The sequence below is a fragment of the Passer domesticus genome, chromosome 3, assembly GCF_036417665.1.
Source record: "Passer domesticus isolate bPasDom1 chromosome 3, bPasDom1.hap1, whole genome shotgun sequence".
NCBI classification, from domain to species: Eukaryota; Metazoa; Chordata; class Aves; order Passeriformes; family Passeridae; genus Passer; species Passer domesticus.
The window spans coordinates 123,582,756-123,601,137 of record NC_087476.1 but is presented as its reverse complement, the minus strand read 5'-3'; the positions used below and the strand labels follow the sequence as shown (position 1 = coordinate 123,601,137).

The 18,382-nt window shown below is 48.1% G+C and overlaps 2 long non-coding RNA genes across 2 annotated transcripts; both read right to left on the bottom strand.

Annotated features, from left to right (window-relative positions):
* Nucleotides 1-7,355: 7,355 nt before the first annotated feature.
* LOC135297808 (uncharacterized) lies at nucleotides 7,356-7,873 on the bottom strand. Its single transcript, XR_010359764.1, has 3 exons — nucleotides 7,822-7,873; nucleotides 7,678-7,719; nucleotides 7,356-7,590 (listed from the first exon to the last, which is right to left on the bottom strand). It is a non-coding gene; the product is annotated as an uncharacterized LOC135297808 (long non-coding RNA).
* Nucleotides 7,874-10,858: 2,985 nt separating this feature from the next.
* Nucleotides 10,859-12,291, bottom strand: LOC135298259 (uncharacterized). Its single transcript, XR_010360272.1, has 3 exons — nucleotides 11,264-12,291; nucleotides 11,119-11,160; nucleotides 10,859-11,024 (listed from the first exon to the last, which is right to left on the bottom strand). It is a non-coding gene; the product is annotated as an uncharacterized LOC135298259 (long non-coding RNA).
* Nucleotides 12,292-18,382: the final 6,091 nt, after the last annotated feature.

The following is an 18,382-nucleotide window of genomic DNA, read 5'->3' as shown; positions in this document are numbered from 1 at the left end:
CTAGGAAGAGAGACAAAATTGAACTAAAAGGTAGAGAGAAAATAGAGAGAAGGAAAGAGTGAGACAGAGGTAGAGAGAAAAGAGAGGGAGAGAAAGGAAGAGAAATAGAGAAGACAGAGAAGAACAAAGGAGAGGGACAAGAGAGGAGAGTGAAATAAGATGCGATAACAGGGTAAAGACAGTAAAAAGAGTAGAGAGTGAAAAGACAAGAGAGGAAACAGGAGAGAGAGAGGAGAGTAGAGAGTGAAAAGACAAGAGAGGAATCAGGAGAGAGAGAGGAGAGTAGAGAGTGAAAAGACAAGAGAGGAATCAGGAGAGAGTGAAAAGAGAAGGGAGAACAGAAGTCAGTGGAGAGAAAATAGTGAAATGAGAAGGGAGAGAACAGGTGTGAAACAAGAGAGAGTGAAGAGAGAAAGAGTAAAAACAAGAGAGCAAGAGAGTTAAGAAAGACCCAACTCAGAGGGAAAAGGAAGACTGGTTAGGGTTAAAGTGAAAATGAAAAGGAGTAAGACGAAAAAAGAGTGAAAAAGGGGAGGAGAGGGGAAAAAGAATGAGTGACTGTAGAAAAGAATAACAAAAAGCTACAGTTAAGGCTAGAGAGAAGAAAAATAGTTAGAGAGAAATAGTACAATACAGAAACAGAGGGAAAACAAATCAGGGAAACAGTTACAGAAGCACAGAGCTACAGGCACTGAGAAACAAACACACAGTTAGAGACATACAGAAAGTTAGCAACAGAAAAGTAAAGCAACAGGTAAAAGGAAGAAGGGCAGTGGAAAAAAATTACTAAACCACACCAAATAAAGACAGGAGCCAAGGGGGGGGGGGAATCTTTATTCAGGTTGATTCAACTTTATTGAATGAATTTTCCTATTTACACTTGAGCAAAACACATGGAAAGAGTGTATACAAATGCGAGTACACATACAACCCATACACATGCTGGTAAAAGTCCAATTTACATACAGAGCAATATACAGAAATGCAAATACAAGACAACACCAAACATAAGCCAAACACATATTAACACAAGATGATAACCTTTTTTCTACTTTCATTACACTTTGATTTATTGTTACAGGAACCCCAAAACAAAGGCAGCACACAGAACGCAACACACATCCATTGTGAACACCTCCTTCACATTACACGTAAACCCATCCGCGCTTGCACCTCAACTGCTCTGCTGACCCCCGGCACGCATTCCTGCCGCTCCTCGGGAACGTGGTTCCCGGGAGCCTCCCTAAAAATCCTCCTGCCTGACAAAAACCCCGGTCCCGGGACGGTCCGCCCCCAAACTTTGGCGATGAACGTCGCCTCGCGGACCGGCCGGGACCGAGGAAAAAAAAACCCAGCCGGGGGGGAAAAAAAAAAAACCCCCCGGCTGGGGATTTTTTATTCTAAATTTTAAAATGTGTTGAAAAACCTGAAAGGAAAAAGTCAAACACACAAGGTTAGAACCAGTCATCAACACACGCACCCACAGCTCTCCTTCAGCTTACACACAAACCCACCCTCGCTCGCATCTTAACCGCCCTGCTGACCCCCGGCACGCATTCCTGCCGCTCCTCGGGAACGTGGTTCCCGGGAGCCTCCCTAAAAATCCTCCTGCCTGACAAAAACCCCGGTCCCGGGACGGTCCGCCCCCAAACTCTGGCGATGAACGTCGCCTCGCGGACCGGCCGGGACCGAGGAAAAAAAAAACCCAGCTGGGGGGGAAAAAAAAAAAACCCCCCGGCTGGGGATTTTTTATTCTAAATTTTAAAATGTGTTGAAAAACCTGAAAGGAAAAAGTCAAACACACAAGGTTAGAACCAGTCATCAACACACGCACCCACAGCTCTCCTTCAGCTTACACACAAACCCACCCTCGCTCGCATCTTAACCGCCCTGCTGACCCCCGGCACGCATTCCTGCCGCTCCTCGGGAACGTGGTTCCCGGGAGCCTCCCTAAAAATCCTCCTGCCTGACAAAAACCCCGGTCCCGGGACGGTCCGCCCCCAAACTTTGGCGATGAACGTCGCCTCGCGGACCGGCCGGGACCGAGGAAAAAAAAACCCAGCCGGGGGGGAAAAAAAAAAACCCCCCCGGCTGGGGATTTTTTATTCTAAATTTTAAAATGTGTTGATAAACCTGAAAGGCAAACGTCACACACACAAGGTTAGATCTGGTCAGCATACACTCGCACACGCAGAGACAAGTGGACGCAGACGGTCACTCACACTCACGCAGACTCGCACGCTCTTCGACTTACACGCTCGCTGCAGCCCTACTTGAAACCCTGAACAACGTGCTTCGACGCGTCATCTGGCTGCCGCTCCTTGACGTCAAATGGTAGATTCCAGGAAAATCGGTCACCTCGGGGACCTGTGAGACAACGGGAGGTGGTCAACGAGTGGCTATCTGACGGCTAGGACTTGTCCCTGCTCCGGGCCCCTAAGTTTTCTACCCAAAATCCCATAGAAGATAGATGAATGGTAAAGTTTTTATAACTGTTCTACCTAACTGTGACTACATGCCAGGGCAGGGCAGCTCCGACCGTAAGTGGCGCAATATAAGTACGCACAATATAAGCCAACAGAATTACATACCATACAAGTACATACAATATAAGCCAACAGAATTACATACCACACAAGTACACACAATAGAAGCCAACATAATTACATAGCATACAAGTACATACAATATAAGCCAACATAATTACATACCGTGCAATACATGCAATATATGCCAACATAATTAGATACAATATAAGTACATACAATATAAGCCAACATAGGTACATACAACATAAGCACATACAATGTAAACCAGGACTTCAGATAACTCTCTGGAAGATTAATTCTTGAGCACCTTACCCTTTGAGAAGATGGAACCTACAGACCTATGGCAGTCACATGAGGAGGGTGTAAGACACTCCCTATAGAAGCCCAAGAGAATAGCACAGGAAGAAAAAGGCACTACCACAGCTGAGACGGAAGACTGATGAGAACATCTTGTGTACTTCCTTGTGTCTCAAAAGAGAGATGGCAGAATAAGCAATGTCCGGGAAGGAACGCGAGTAAAATATGGCCGATACGGCACGGAATGATGCCCATACGGCGTCGAGATGTAACAAAGGCCTACGACACAGAAGACGCTGGACACAGACTACATAACACAGACACCGTAACGTAGACAACATAACGGACACAGGTGACATAACACAGACACAAGTGGAAACTGCCTAGCAGTTTCACCTTATGGACTCAAGATTCCTAGCGCAAGATGAGCCAGAGGCCAAAGATGCCAAAGTAAAGCGAGTCCTACGGCAATAGCGTGTGATGATGAAATGCAACTCCTTAAAAGAAGTTACTGCCAAAGCAGTTAAGAGGATGCTCGAGAGGCTCGGTGGGCCTAGAGAAGGAAGCAAAGACTGCCGGGTGATGGTGGCTATAGCTCCAGACCTGAAGGCGAGCTCCTCAGGAGAAAGATCTGCGACGACGTCGAGCGTCGAAGGAGGCTGACGACGCAAAGTTCACAAGAACGCGGAGACGGGTCGGAACTGCCCTGCCCGGCAAATGCTCTGGTGAGGCCAGGAGAAACCCTCTCCCTTTACTTCCGAGGGACCTGTTCCGCTAAGCTAACATCACATGGCCTCCTGTGACAATAAAGGTTTTTCCCCTTCTCCCAACTATGGACCCCAACACTTAGCTTTTGGAAGACGAGCTGACAAAATCCATCCCCGGTGGGACATGGACGTTGAGACGGTCTCGTGTGCTTCGGTGGTGCTCTCTCCGAACTTTGGCTACGAAGCTCCTCGCGGTACCTAAGACAAAACAGAAAATGTGACTATTACCCTGAAAAACAGTAATCCCCGGGACTCCTCCACACCACTGCCCCAGCTCACCTCAAATCTTGATTTGACTCCAGAGTCTGCCTGGAAGGTACCTGCAAAAAGAAAAGGTACATGCTTAGCAGGCTGCTGCATAACGCTCACCTATGAGTCACCCTGCCTAAACAGACTCACCCCCTCACGTCTGTTCCTTGGCACACCGAGGGCAGTGATGGAACTGGCAAAGAAACAAAGCAAAAAAGCATGCTGAGATACTGTGAAAACACAACCTCCCTAACTTGACAAATAAGCCACAAGTACACCATAAGCTTGCACCCACCTGGCATCGAGCATCCTCAGCCAGCATGGATTGAAAGTGGACCGCCTAAAAAAAAAAACAACCAAAACAGTGGATGCTTAGAGTTGCACCAGAAATTGAGACCCCAGCAATAACAACAGCTTCTGTCCACTGGTCACTGCTCACCTCGACCACTTTGCCTTGACTGCTGCTAGATGGCTTTACTTCCTAAAAATAAACAAAAAGAACAATGCTGTAACAGAGTCACCATTTACACTCCCCCTGCAGAGACAAACAGGGACTGATCTGCTCGGGGGAACCCACTCACCTGGGATAGGGAGTTCTGCCATGGATTTCATCAGTCTGCATCTGAAAGAGAGTCAGGACAAAGTTCAAAGGGCAGCAGGAAAACTTCACAGCTCCAGACAACTTCCTAGGGTCAACCTAGGAATACCATCTAGAATCCAACTACACCCCACACTACAAATTACAAGCCCCCAGGATGTGTCCTATTGCACCAGGCTACGCGGCAGGGCAGAGCAGCTCCGGCACAAACGTGTGCGGACACCCGTGACACGGGACAGGACAAACAATGAGGACACAACAGGGACTACTATCTCTTGACAAGAAGAATGACTGCAAGGATTGAGAGAATGGAAAATTAAATGACTGAGGTGAGATTGACAGTGAGCTGATGAGGCTCAGACAACCACAGAGGAAGCATCTCCTAAGAGAATGATTTTGTCAAAGAACTGCAAAGATGGATGTCTGAGAATCCTACGGTCAGAATCCCCTACCTATCCTCACGTTCTTACGAGTTCTAATCTGCCATAATGGATTCCTGCGATGCACAGCAGTATGTACAGCATGGAACAAGACCTGCAAAGACATCTGACTGGATGCTCCTAAAGAGAAATGCAACTCTGATGCCTGTCCGAGCTCCTGAGCCAAAAGTCCTCTTGCATTGGTGCCCGGCCAAGAAATGCAGAGATCACAGATCCTAAGAATGATGCCGGGGTTTCTGATGGGCCCCTCAAAGGGCTAAGGTAGAAGATGCATGACATGAGACATATAAACAACACAAGGCACGTTAGACAAGTGACACGATATGCACCGGGACTGCTCTACCCTGCACACCTCAGCGCTGGGATCAAAAGTGACACTTGCCCTTTATGTGACCTAAGGGGACACTTCTTGGATAGCCTCAGCCCCAAAGCTGATTCAAAAACCCCTCCCGGCGAGTCCCAACCCAGCACCCCACATTCACCCCCTCGGCAAGTCGTAGCCCTCGACTTATCTCTCAGACATCTGGGGATGCCAATCTGCATCAGGTGGAAAAGAAGGCCACCTCGCCATCTGGGAAGTTCCCGCTGTCACCGGGCTGCTGCCTCATAGCTACATTAAAGAAATGAAAACATCAGTGTATGGTCTTACCAGCACATTGCCCAAAACCCAACTCTTCCGCTACTCACCGTCTCCTAATGCCATTAGCTTCAGAAATGCTTGGAGGCCGATGCCATCATGGCAGGGTGTGCCTGGTTTAAGGGGAGACAGGGAGATGTGGCATTGCTGAAACATGAGCGGACCCTCACTCCTCCCTATTCCCTGACTCACCGCAACTCCTCGGCAGCTGACAAAGGCCAGCCGGATGGCACCTTGAAACAGAAAGGTTCAGGGCTTCATCGCAGAGTCCTGTGATCCTCCACAGGGCTCACAAGAGCGGCAAACCCGATCCATCGGCCGGTTGGGGGGCGGGGGCTCAGCATACTCCGAATGGATTGCCTAAAGCACACAAACAAGAGAGAAGGCTTGGAGTTGCACCAGAAACTGAGACCCCAGCAATAACAACTACTTCTGTACACTGGTCACCGCTCACCTTGACTGCTGATATTCAGCTTTACTTCCTAAAAACAAAACCAAAGAACAGTGCTGTAACAGAGTCACCATTTACACTTCCCCCGCAGAGACAAACAGTGACTGACCTGCTCGGAGGAACCCCCTCAGCCGGGATAGGGAGTTCTGCCATGGATTTTATCCGCCTGCATCTGAAATAAAGTCAGGACAAATGTCAAAGGGCTGCAGGATAATTTCACTGCTCCAGGCACCTTGTGTCCATCTACAAATCCCATCTAGAATCCAACTACACCCCACATTACAAACTTCAAGCCCCCAGGATTTGTCCTAATACACCAGGCTATGCAGCAGGGCAGAGCAGCTCCGGCACAAATATGTGCAGACACCTGTGACACGGGACAGGACGTGACAAACAATGGGGACGCAACAGGGACAGAAATCTCATGGCAAGAGGAATGACTGCAAGGACTGAGAGAACGCAAGATTAGATGATCGAGGTGAGACTGATGGCGAGCTGATGAGGCTCACAGAACCCTGGAGGAATAACCTGCTAAGACAATGATTTATTCCAAGAACTACAAAGATGGATGTCTGAGAATCCTACGGTCAGATCCTCTACCTATCTTTGCATTCCTACAAGCCCTAATCTGCCATAATGGATCCATGCGATGCACAGCAGTACATACGGCTCAGAACAAGACCTGCAAAGACATCAGATCGGATGCTTCTAAAGAGAAATGCAATTCTGACGCCTGTCCGAGCTCCTGAGCCAAAAGTCCTCTTGCATTAGTGCCAGGCCAAGAAATGCAGAGATCACAGATCCTAAGAATGATGCCAGGGTTTCTGTTAGGCCCCTCAAAGGGCTAAGGGAAAAGACATTAAACAACACATAATGCACAACAGCCACATGACACAACACACACCGGCACTGCTCTGCCCTGCGCACCTCAGCGCTGGGATCAAAAGTGACACTTTGCTTTTGTGTGGCCTCAAGACAATATTTCCTGGATATCCTCAGCCCCAAAGCTGACTCAAAAACCCCTCCCACCTGGTGAGTCCTGACACAGCAGCCCCCTTCCATCCCCTCTGTAAGTCATGGCCCTCGACTTATCTCTTGGCTGTCCAGGAATGAGAATCCACATCGGGTGCAAAGGAAGACCACCAGGCTGTCTGGGAGGTTACTGCTGTCATGGGGCTGCTGTCTCCTAGTCTGTCAAGATAAAGGAAACCAGACATCAGTGCATCATCTTAGCAGCATATCGACCAAAACCCAAAAATTCTGCTACTCACCACCTCCTAAGGATGACCGGCTCCTCGGGCCGCACGCTTCGGCCGTGCTCCGAGACCGACGTGGCCGTGTCGGGCTACGCCTGGGTAAAGGGGAGACAAGGTGATGTGGCACTGCTGAGAACTGAGTGGACCCTCCCTCCTCCTCAATACCTCCCAGACTCACCGTGACTCCTCAAGCATTCCTGAGGGTTATCCAGAAGGGACCTTTAAGCAGAAAATTTCAAAGCTTCATCACAGGGTGCTGCAATACCTCCACAGGGCTCACGAGAGCAGCAAAATTGGTCCGTCGGCTGGTTGGTGATGGGGGCTTGACATAACTTGAGTGGATTACCTAAGGCACACAAATGAGAACAGAGGCTTAGAGTTGCACCAGAAATTGAGACCCCTGCAATAACAACTGCTTCTGCCCATTGCTCACCTTGCCCACTTGAACTTGACTGTTGCTATATGCCTTTACTTCCTAAAATAAAGAAAAACAAAAATGCTGTAACAGAGTCACCATTTACACTCCCCCTGCAGAGACAAACTGCAGGGACTGACCTGCTCGGGGGAACCCGCTCACCTGGGATGGCCTGCTCTGCTATGGATTTTATCCATCTGCATCTGAAAGAAAGTTAGGACAAAAGTCAATGGGCTGTAGGATACCTTCACAGCTGCAGACATCTTGGGTCAATCTAGAAATACCATCTAGACTCCAACTACATCCCACATTACAAATTACAAATTCTTGGGACTTGTCCTATTGCAGCAGGCTATGCGGCAGGGCGGAGCAGCTCTGGCACAAATATGTGCAGACACCCGTGACACAGGACAGGACAAACAACAGGGACACAACAGGGACAGAAATCTATCGGCAAGAAGAATGACTGCAAGGACCGAGAGAATGGAAGATTAGATGACTGAGGTGAGCTGATGAGGCTCAGAAAACCCTGGAGGAAGAAGATACTAACTGAATGATTCCTAAGAACTGCAAGGATGGATGTCTGAGAATCCTACGGTTAGAATCCTCTACCTATCCTCACGTTCTTACAAGTCCAAATCTGCAATAATGGATCCTTGCGAGGCGCAGCTGTCTGTACGGCTCAGAACGAGACCTGCAAAGACATCTGAACTGGATGCTTCTAAAGAGAGGTGCAACTCTGATGCCTGTCTCAGCTCCTGAGTCAAAAGTCCTATGGCATTGGTGCCAAGCCAAGAAATGCAGAGATTGCAGATGCTAAGAATGATGCCAGGGTTTCTGAGAGGCCCCTCAAAGGGCTAAGGGAAAAGACATGAGACAGCCAAACGACACATAAGGCACGACACAACTGACACAACACACACCGGCACTGCTCTGCCCTGGGCACCTCAGCGCCGGGATCAAAAATGACACATGGCTTTTGTGTGGTCTTAAGACAACATTTTCTAGATATCCTCAGCTCCAAAGCTGACTCAAAAACCCCTCCCACCTGGTGAGTCCTGACACAGCAGCCCCCTTCCGTCTGCATCCCCTCTGTGACTCACAGCCCTCAACTTATCTCTTGCATGTCTGGGAATGAGAATCCGCATCGGGTGCGAAGGAAGGCCGCCGGGCTGTCTGGGAGGTTCCTGCTGTCATGGGGCTGCGGCCTCCTAGTCTGTCAAGAGAAAGAAAACCAGACATCAGTGCGGCATCTTAGCAGCACGTCGACTAAAATCCGACAATTCTGCTACTCACCGCCTCCTATGAACGACCGGCTCCTCGGGCTGCACGCTTCAGAAGTGCTCTCAGGCCAAAGCCGATGTCTCAGGCTACACCTGGGTAAAGGCGAGATGAGGTGATGTGGCACTGCTGAGAACTGAGTGGACCCTCCCTCCCCCTCACTACCTCCCAGACTCACCATGACTCCTCAGCCATGCCTGAGGGCTATCCAGAAGGGACCTTTAAATAGACAATTTCAAGGCTTCATGACAGAGTCTTGCAATACCTCCACAGGGCTCACAAGAGCAGCAAAATTGGTCCATCAGCGGCTTGGTGACAGGGGCTTAGCAGAACTTGAGTGGATTACCTAAGGCACACAAATGAGAACAGAGGCTTAGAGTTGCACCAGAAATTGAGACCCCTGCAATAACAACTGCTTCTGCCCACTGCTCACCTTGCCCACTTGAACTTGACTGTTACTATATGCCTTTACTTCCTAAAATAAAGAAAAACAAAAATGCTGTAACAGAGTCACCATTTACACTCCCCCTGCAGAGACAAACTGCAGGGACTGACCTGCTCGGGGGAACCCGCTCACCTGGGATGGCCTGCTCTGCTATGGATTTTATCCATCTGCATCTGAAAGAAAGTTAGGACAAAAGTCAAAGGGCTGCAGGACTACTTCACAGCTGCAGACATCTTGGGTCAACCTAGAAATACCATCCAGACTCCAACTACACCCCACACTACAAATTTCAAGCCCCCAGAATTTGTCTATTACACCAGGCTATGCGGCAGGGCGGAGCAGCTCTGGCACAAATATGTGCAGACACCTGTGACACAGGACAAAAAATGGAGACACAACAGGGACAGAAATCTCTTGACAAGAGGAATGACTGCAAGGACTGAGAGAATGCAAAATCAAATGACTGAGAAAGGAAATGGAAAGGAAATGCAGAGATCACAGATCCTAAGAAGGAAAGAAAAGGAAATGACTGAGACTGATGGGGAGCCCATGAGGCTCAGAGAACCCTGGAGGAAGAAGATACTAACTGAATGATTCCTAAGAACTGCAAGGATGGATGTCTGAGAATCCTACGGTTAGAATCCTCTACCTATCCTCACGTTCTTACAAGTCCAAATCTGCAATAATGGATCCTTGCGAGGCGCAGCTGTCTGTACGGCTCAGAACGAGACCTGCAAAGACATCTGAACTGGATGCTTCTAAAGAGAGGTGCAACTCTGATGCCTGTCTCAGCTCCTGAGTCAAAAGTCCTACGGCATTGGTGCCAGACCAAGAAATGCAGAGATCGCAGATGCTAAGAATGATGCCAGGGTTTCTGATAGGCCCCTCAAAGGGTTAAGGTAAAAGACCTGAGAAAGCCAAACACAGAAGCACGATAGACAAGTAACACGATACACTCCGGGACTGCTCTGCCCTGAGCACCTCAGCACTGGGATCAAAAATGACACTTGGCTTTTGTGTGGCCTAAGGGGCCGCTTCCTGGACGTCCCCATCTCCAAAGCGGACTCAAAAATCCCTCCCTGTGAGTCCTGACCCAGCACCCCGCTATCATCCCCTCTCTGGGTCGTAGCCCTCGACTTATCTGCGGATGCCGGTCTGAGTCGGGTGCGAAAGAAGGCCGCCTCGCCGTCTGGGAAGTTCCTGCTGTCACCTGGCTGTTGTCTCTTAGTCAACTACATTAAAGAAAACCAAACATCAATGCTCTATCATGGCAGCACATCGGCCAAAACCCAACAATTCTGCTACTCACCGTTCTCCTAACAATGCCAGCCTCCTTGGGCTGGACAATTTGGCTGCGCTCGGAGGCTGACGCTGTCGTCGCGGGGTTCGCCCCGCTTGAGAGGAGAAAAGGTGATGCGGCATCGCTGAAACCGGAGTGGACCCCCGCTCCTCCTCCCTATTCCCGACTCACCGCAACTCCTCGGCATTGCTAAAGTCTCTCTGGGTGACTCCTTTAAATCGAAAAGGCAGTGGCTTCATCACCGAGTCCTGTAATACTTCCACAGGGCTCCAAAAAACAACAATCACAGTCCGTCGGCCAGTGTCTGATGGGGAGTTATGTGTACTCCAAATGGATTGCCTAAAGCACACAAATAAACATGCATGCTTAGAGTTGCACCAGAAATTGAGATTTCAGCAACAACAACAACTTCTGTCCACTAGTCACTGCTCACCTTGACCACCTCGCCTTGACTGCTGCTAGAAGGCTTTATTTCCTAAAAATAAAGAAAAAAGAACAAAGCTGTAACACAAAGTCACCACTTACACTCCCCCTGCAGAGACAAACAGGGACTGACCTGCTCGGGGGAACCCACTCACCTGGGATGGGGTGCTCTGCTATGCATTTTATCGGTCTGCATCTGAAAGAAATTCAGGACAAACGTGAAAGGGCTGCAGGATAACTTCACACCTCCAAACATCTTGTTTGCACATCTAGGAATACCATCTAGACTCCAACTACACCCCGTACCACAAATTTCAAGGCCCCAGGATTTGTCCTATGGCGCTAGACTATGCAGCAGGGCAGAGCAGCTCCGACACAAATATGTGCAGACACCAGTGACACAGGACAGGACGTGACAAACAAAGGGGACGCAACAGGGACAGAAGTCACTTGGCAAGAGGAATGACTGCAAGAACTGAGAGAATGCAAAATGAAATGACTGAGGTGAGACCGATGGCAAGCTGAAGAGGCTCAGAGAACCCTGGAGGAAGAAGATGCTAACTGAATGATTTCTAAGAACTGCAAAGATGGATGTCTGAGAATCCTACGGTCAGAATCCTCTACCTATCCTCACGTTCTTACGAGTCCTAATCCGCAATAATGGATCCTTGCGGGGCGCAGCTGTCTGTCTTCAAAGACATCTTGACTGGATGCTTCTAAGGAGAGGTGCGGTTCTGATGCCTGTCTGAGCTCCTGAGTCAAAAGTCCTACGTCATTGGTGCCAGACCAAGAAATGCAGAGATCAGTGATGCTGAAAAGGATGCCAGGGTTTCTGATAGGCCTCTCAAAGTGCTAAGGGAAAAGACAAGAGACAGTCAAACGACACACAAGGCACAATACCCATGTGACACAACACGTGCCGGAACTGCTCTGCCCTGTGCGTCTTGGCGCTGGGTTCAAAAGTGATGCTTTGCTTTCATGTGGTCTTAAGATGACATATCCTGGATATCCTCAGCTCCAAAGCTGACTCAAAAATCCCTCCCGGTGGGACCTGACGCGGCGGCCCCCTTCCAGCCTCTCTGTGAGTCATGGCCCTCGACTTATCTTCTAGATGTCCGGGAATGAGAATCCACGTCAGGTGCGAAGGAAGGCCGCTGGGCTGTCTGGGAAGTTCCTACTATCACCGGGCTGCCATCTCCTAGTCTGTCGGGAGAAAAAAAACCGGACGTCGGTGCGTCGTCTCAGCGGCCCGTCGGCCGAAACCCGATGGTTCTGCTGCTCTCCATTCTCCTGGTGATGCCTGGGTCTCTTATGAATGCTGCGGGCTGCAGATGACCGGTGACGTGAGTCCGCGTTGGCCTGAAATGAGTACACCTCGGAGCACGTCTGCCATGCTCACCTGTTAACCTTGGAGTTGGCAAGGATAAAGTAAACCGAAAATAACGTACAAGTTTTGTGTTATGCGAGGTGAAGCCCAGGAAGTCGGCTGCTCGCCCTCTCCTGAAGGTGCCTGGGTCCTCGACGCGTCGTCTTCATCCTGTGTCCGAGGGTGTGGCTGTTATTCTGACTGGCACCTGAGTTAGAGACAAACACAGTTACATAGCGTTTTGCTGACCGCGGTGAATGAGCTCGTTTGCTGTAAGGCGTGGGAATGCCTCTGCTGTGCTAGAGAAAAACCTTGGGGGCGCTCAAATAGATACCGTTTCTCACCCTGGTGCCTTCAAAATCACCCACGATAACTCCTAACGGGAGTTATTATAAACTCTTCACGCTCCCTCTCCTAATCACAATACTTAACTCATTTGAAGCCTCAATCTCAAATAGTATCTTGGACACAGACCAAATCCCTTTTGGAAAGTTATGAATCTGCTGAAAAAAATGCCCTACTGGACACAATCTAGAACTTCATGAATTTGCATTTCTGCAAAACAAAAACAAAACAAAAACAAAACAAAAACAAAACAAAAACAAAACAAAAACAAAACAAAAACAAAACAAAAACAAAACAAAAACAAAACAAAAACAAAACAAAAACAAAACAAAAACAAAACAAAAACAAAACAAAAACAAAACCAGAAATGACAAAAGCACCTTACTGCCTCTGAAACCACAACCCAAAATCCTGAACTTAAATAGTCCCTCTACTCCGTTCTGTTTTCTGCACGGTATCTTCAAAGCTTGTGTTGCTTTGTGTGCCCAAAAGCACCTGCTGAAAACAACCTGATATAAGCTGAAAGAGCCTTTTTGCTGAAATAAGAGAAGAGATCTTACCTAAGCAAATCCCAAGGAGGGAATGAAGCCCCTCAGCAAAGCCTGGGGTTAATATACCCCTGATGGGGCCCGCCTCCTGTTGCCACGGTGCCCGAGAAAAGGGAGGGGGCAAATCCTACCAGGTATAAAAGCCTTCAGAGCAGCTGCAGCTGTTTGGCTCCTCTGACTTCAGTTTGAGGGGGTAAAGGGCTTGCTGCAGGAGAAAACTCTTCAGAGAAAAGCAAACGTTTTCCTTTTTGCTACAGCACCTTGGACGGAAGCGGCAGACGCGGGTAAGAAACGGAACTCTGTGTGCAGGTAGCATGATTAGATAAATTAGGTAATTTGCTGTTAAGTTATGTAATTAGCTCTTGGTGAGTACTAAGCGGTGCTTTACATGTAACTAAGTAAGATGGAGGAGACTACTAATGATATGAATGACCTAACTCTCCTTGGGACCTCGAATGAAGGCCATCTACATTATAAACAAAAATTACAAAAATGATAGTCGCCTGGGTAGCGTAAGGGTAACCATAAGCAGGACAGGCCCTTCTCTGAGATACTCGACCCTAAGGAAGAGAAAGAAGTGCCCTGCAATGCAGATAACTCTTAAAAGGCTGAAAAACAAAGAACTTGCTTCAAAAGAATTCCTTTAAAATCAGAAAATAGATAGTGGCCTCCACTGAAACTGAAACAATAGCAAATAAATGAGGACGCTCTTGGTGCCAGCGTGGAGGAGGCATGAGGGACTCTCAAAGCAGTTTCAGTCTGCGGTGGAGACATCTTAAGTCCGGGTGGAATCTTGCGCTCTGGAAAAATCAGCTGGCAGTCATCCACTTGGGGCCACAAGCAGCTGAAGACCAATGCCGGACTTCTCCCTGACAAACAAAACCCAGCATCCCAGGATTCTGCAGTTAGTCTGCAACAGGCACTTGAGACTCGGCAAGCAGCCAGAGTTTACAGTGATGGCATCTTGGGTCTGGATAGAATCCTGCAAATTGCAGAAAATCATCAGGCAGTCGGCCACTTGGAGTCACAGGCAGCTGAACAAAAATACTGAAGTTGCACCTGATAAACAAAAGTCACCCACCCAGGTTCCAGGTGTCAGTTTGAAGGGGGCACTGGGGACTCTCAAAGCAGCATGAATTTGCGGCGGAGGCATCTGGCATCTGGGGGAATCCTGCGGTGAGCGAAACTTCACCAGGCAGTTGGACTCTCAGGGCCACAGGCAGCTGAACAACAGGGCTGGACTTTTCCAAGAGAAGCAAAACTCACCAGCCCAGGTACCTGGTGTCAGTTTGCAGGAGGCACTTGTGAGTGTCAAAGCAGCATGAGTTTGTGGTGGTGGCAGCTTGGGTCTGGATAGAATCTTGCAAAGGGCAGAAAATCAGCTGGCAGTTGGCCACTCAGGGCCACAGGCAGCTGAACAAGAGGGCTGGACTTTTCCCTGAGAGACAAAAGTCAGCAGCCCAGGTTTCTGGTGTCAGTTTTCAGGAGGCACTTGGGACTCTCAAAGCAGCCTCACTTTTTGGTGGAGACATCTTAACTCCGGGTGGAATCTTACACTGTGCAAAAATCAGCTGGCAGTCATCCACTCGGGGCCACAAGCAGCTGAAGACCAATGCCGGGCTTTTCCCTGAGAGACAAAACTCAGCAAACCAGGTTTTTGGTGTCACATTGAAGGAGGCACTTGTGAGTCTCAAAGCAGCAGGAGTTTGCGGTGGTGGCAGCTTGGGTCCGGATAGAATCCTGCAAAGTGCAGAAAATCAGCTGGCAGTCGGCCACTCAGGTCCACTGGCAGCTGAACAACAAAGCAGGACTTTTCCCTGAGAGACAAAACTCACCAGTCCAGGTTCCAGGTGTCAGTTTCAAGGGGGCACTTGGGACTCTCAAAGCAGCCTGAGATTGCGGTGGTGGCAGCTTGGGACCGGATGGAATCCTGCAAAGGGCGGAAAATCAGCTGGCAGTCGACCACTCAGGGCCACAGGCAGCTGAACTACAAAGCAGGACTTTTCCCGGAGAGACAAAACTCACCAGCGCAGGTACCTGGTGTCAGTTTGCAGGAGGCACTTGTGACTCTTATAGCAGCCTGAGTTTGCGGTGGTAGCATCTTAAGTCTGGGTGGAATCTTGTGCTGTGGAAAATCAGCTGGCACTCATCCACTCGGGGCCACAAGCAGCTGAAGACCAATGCCAGACTTTTCCCTGAGAGACAAAACTCACCAGTCCAGGTTCCAGGTGTCAGTTTCAAGGGGGCACTTGGGACTCTCAAAGCAGCATGAGTTTGCGGTGGAGGCATCTGGGGATAATCCTGCGGCATGCGAAACTTCACCAGGCAGTTGGACTCTCAGGGCCACAAGGAGCTGAACAGCAATGACGGATGTTTCCCTGAGAGACAAAACTCAGTAGTCCAAGTTCCAGGTGTCAGTTTGAGTGGGGCACTGGGGACTCTCAAAGCAGCCTCAGTTTGTGGTGGAGGCATCTGGCATCTGGGGGGAATCCTGCGGCATGCGGAACTTCACCAGGCAGTTGGACTCTCAGGGCCACAGGCAGCTGAACAACAGGGCTGGACTTTTCCATGAACAGCAGAACTCACCAGCCCAGGTACCTGGTGTCGGTTTGCAGGAGGCACTTGTGACTCTCAAAGCTGCCCGAGTTTGCGGTGGAGGCATCTTAAGTCTGGGTGGATTCTTGCGCTGTGGAAAATCAGCTGGCACTCATCCACTCGGGGCCACAAGCAGCTGAAGACTAATGCTGGACTTTTCCCTGAGAGACCAAGCTCACCAGTCCAGGTTCCAGGTATCAGTTTGCAGGAGGCACTTGAGACTCTCAAAGCAGCATGAGTTTGCGGTGGAGGCATCTGGCATCTGGGGGGAATCCTGCGGCGTGCGAAACTTCACCAGGCAGTTGGACTCTCAGGGCCACAGGTAGCTGAACAAGAGGGCTGGACATTTCCAAGAGAAGCAAAACTCACCAGCCCAGGTACCTGGTGTCGGTTTGCAGGAGGCACTTGGGACTCTCAAAGCTGCCCGAGTTTGCAGTGAAGGCATCTTAAGTCTGGGTGGAATCTTGCGCTGTGGAGAAATCATCAGGCAGTCATCCACCCTGGGCCACAAGCAGCTGAAGACCAATGCAGGACTTTTCCCTGGGACACAAAACTCATCTGCCCAGGTTCCTGGTGTCAGTTTGCAGGAAGTCCTTGGGACTCTCTAAGCAGCTACAGTTGCCGATGGTGGCTGCTTGGGTCTGGGAGGCATCCTGCACCGTGTGGAATTTTGGGCAGGAGCCGCTCACTGAGGTCTCAGAATCCTCTACCTATCTTAGTCTCCGTACACGTCCTAATCCTCTACAAGGGATTGCTGCAGTGCACAGCTGTCAAGAACAGCACAGAACAAGACCTTAAAAGACATTTTACTGAATGCTGCAAAAATAGGTGCAATTCTCATGACTGTCTGAGATTGCAAGTCAATGCTTTGACAGAATCGGCACCGGGCAGAGGAACACTAAGATCAGAGATGCTAAGATGGACGCCTCGGTTTCTGATAGTCCCCTCAAAGCACTAAGGCTCAGAGATGGATGCTGTTTTTGCAGGGTACCCCTGGATTAAGAGGCAATGATCTGGTGTGGCATTGCTGAAACCTGAGTGGACCCTGGCTCCTCCTCACTACCTCCCTGACTTATGGCAACTCCTCACCCGTTCCTGAAGGCTACCGGGGTGACACCTTCAAATGGACAAGATCAAGGCTTTATCACAGAGCCCTGTACTAATTCCTAACTTCCCACCAGAGAGATGAACCGGGTCTGTTGGCCCACTTGTAAGGGAGTCTGGGCATAACATGAATGGACCATCTAAAATGCACAATCAAGAATGGATGGTTAGAATTCCAGCAGAAGCACCACTACCCTAAGCACACAAATATATAAATTTTAAAAAACAAAACTCAAAAAAATTCCAGCAAAAACAAGCCACTTCCAATTACCCACAACCACACTACCTAATGTAATAACAAAGACCCCACGTCCAATACCTTTAATGAAACCTCTAAAATCTATGCCAAAAACCCCATAAAACTAAAAAAAACCCTTGCCTTTAACCAAATAAGAACCAAAAAAAAAGTCTTTTAAACTATACCAAATTATTAACCTAAGCATATCAAATCCACCAAAGTATAAAACCTGATCACCGGTACACAGTACACACTAATTTCATCACAACATGTAAAACAAAACCTATTGCTATTACTAATGTAATAAAAACTTCACAAAATTTAACTGCAATAAAACCTTAAAATCTCACTAAAAATAAAATTTTAGAATTCTATTATAACCTGAAAACTCATACATTCTAAACATGAACTTTCTGCAAAACAAATATTTCTAATACCCAAAAATCTCAAATACACATTAAAAATAACTACTATACAGCCAAAAAACATAAAACAATTAAACACCTGACTTCAACTATTGAACACCATCTATAACAACTCTTCTTAAAAAACACCCCAACAAATACCTATTACCACCTCAACAATACGCCACCAGCAACACCAAACAACTCAAAATACTGTAATTCCCATCCAAAAAATACTCTGTAAACTAAAACACCAAAAGCAATCAACAAAACCCACTCACCCTTCAATAACCCCATTTAACCTACACATGTAACTGAATCAAATAAAAATTTACTATAAAGTATCATACCTTAAATAACTCCACCATTAAATGCTGCTGTACCAAACTTACTAAAAAAATCACAAAAGCAAACTACAAGTAGTAAATAATACCAAAAAATAAAACAGGACACTATATACCACCAAAAAAAATTTGACTAAAAACCATATATAAATGCCACTATTTATTAAACAGCACTGCCACTAAATATATTTACCTACAGGTATATATGAATGTGTACATACAAATAAAATATATTAATTTGAGCATTAAACCGACGATATAAGAAAACAAAACGTCCTAAAGTGATATAATAGGAAATCCTTTATCATCTTCACCCAAATCCTCTCTCAG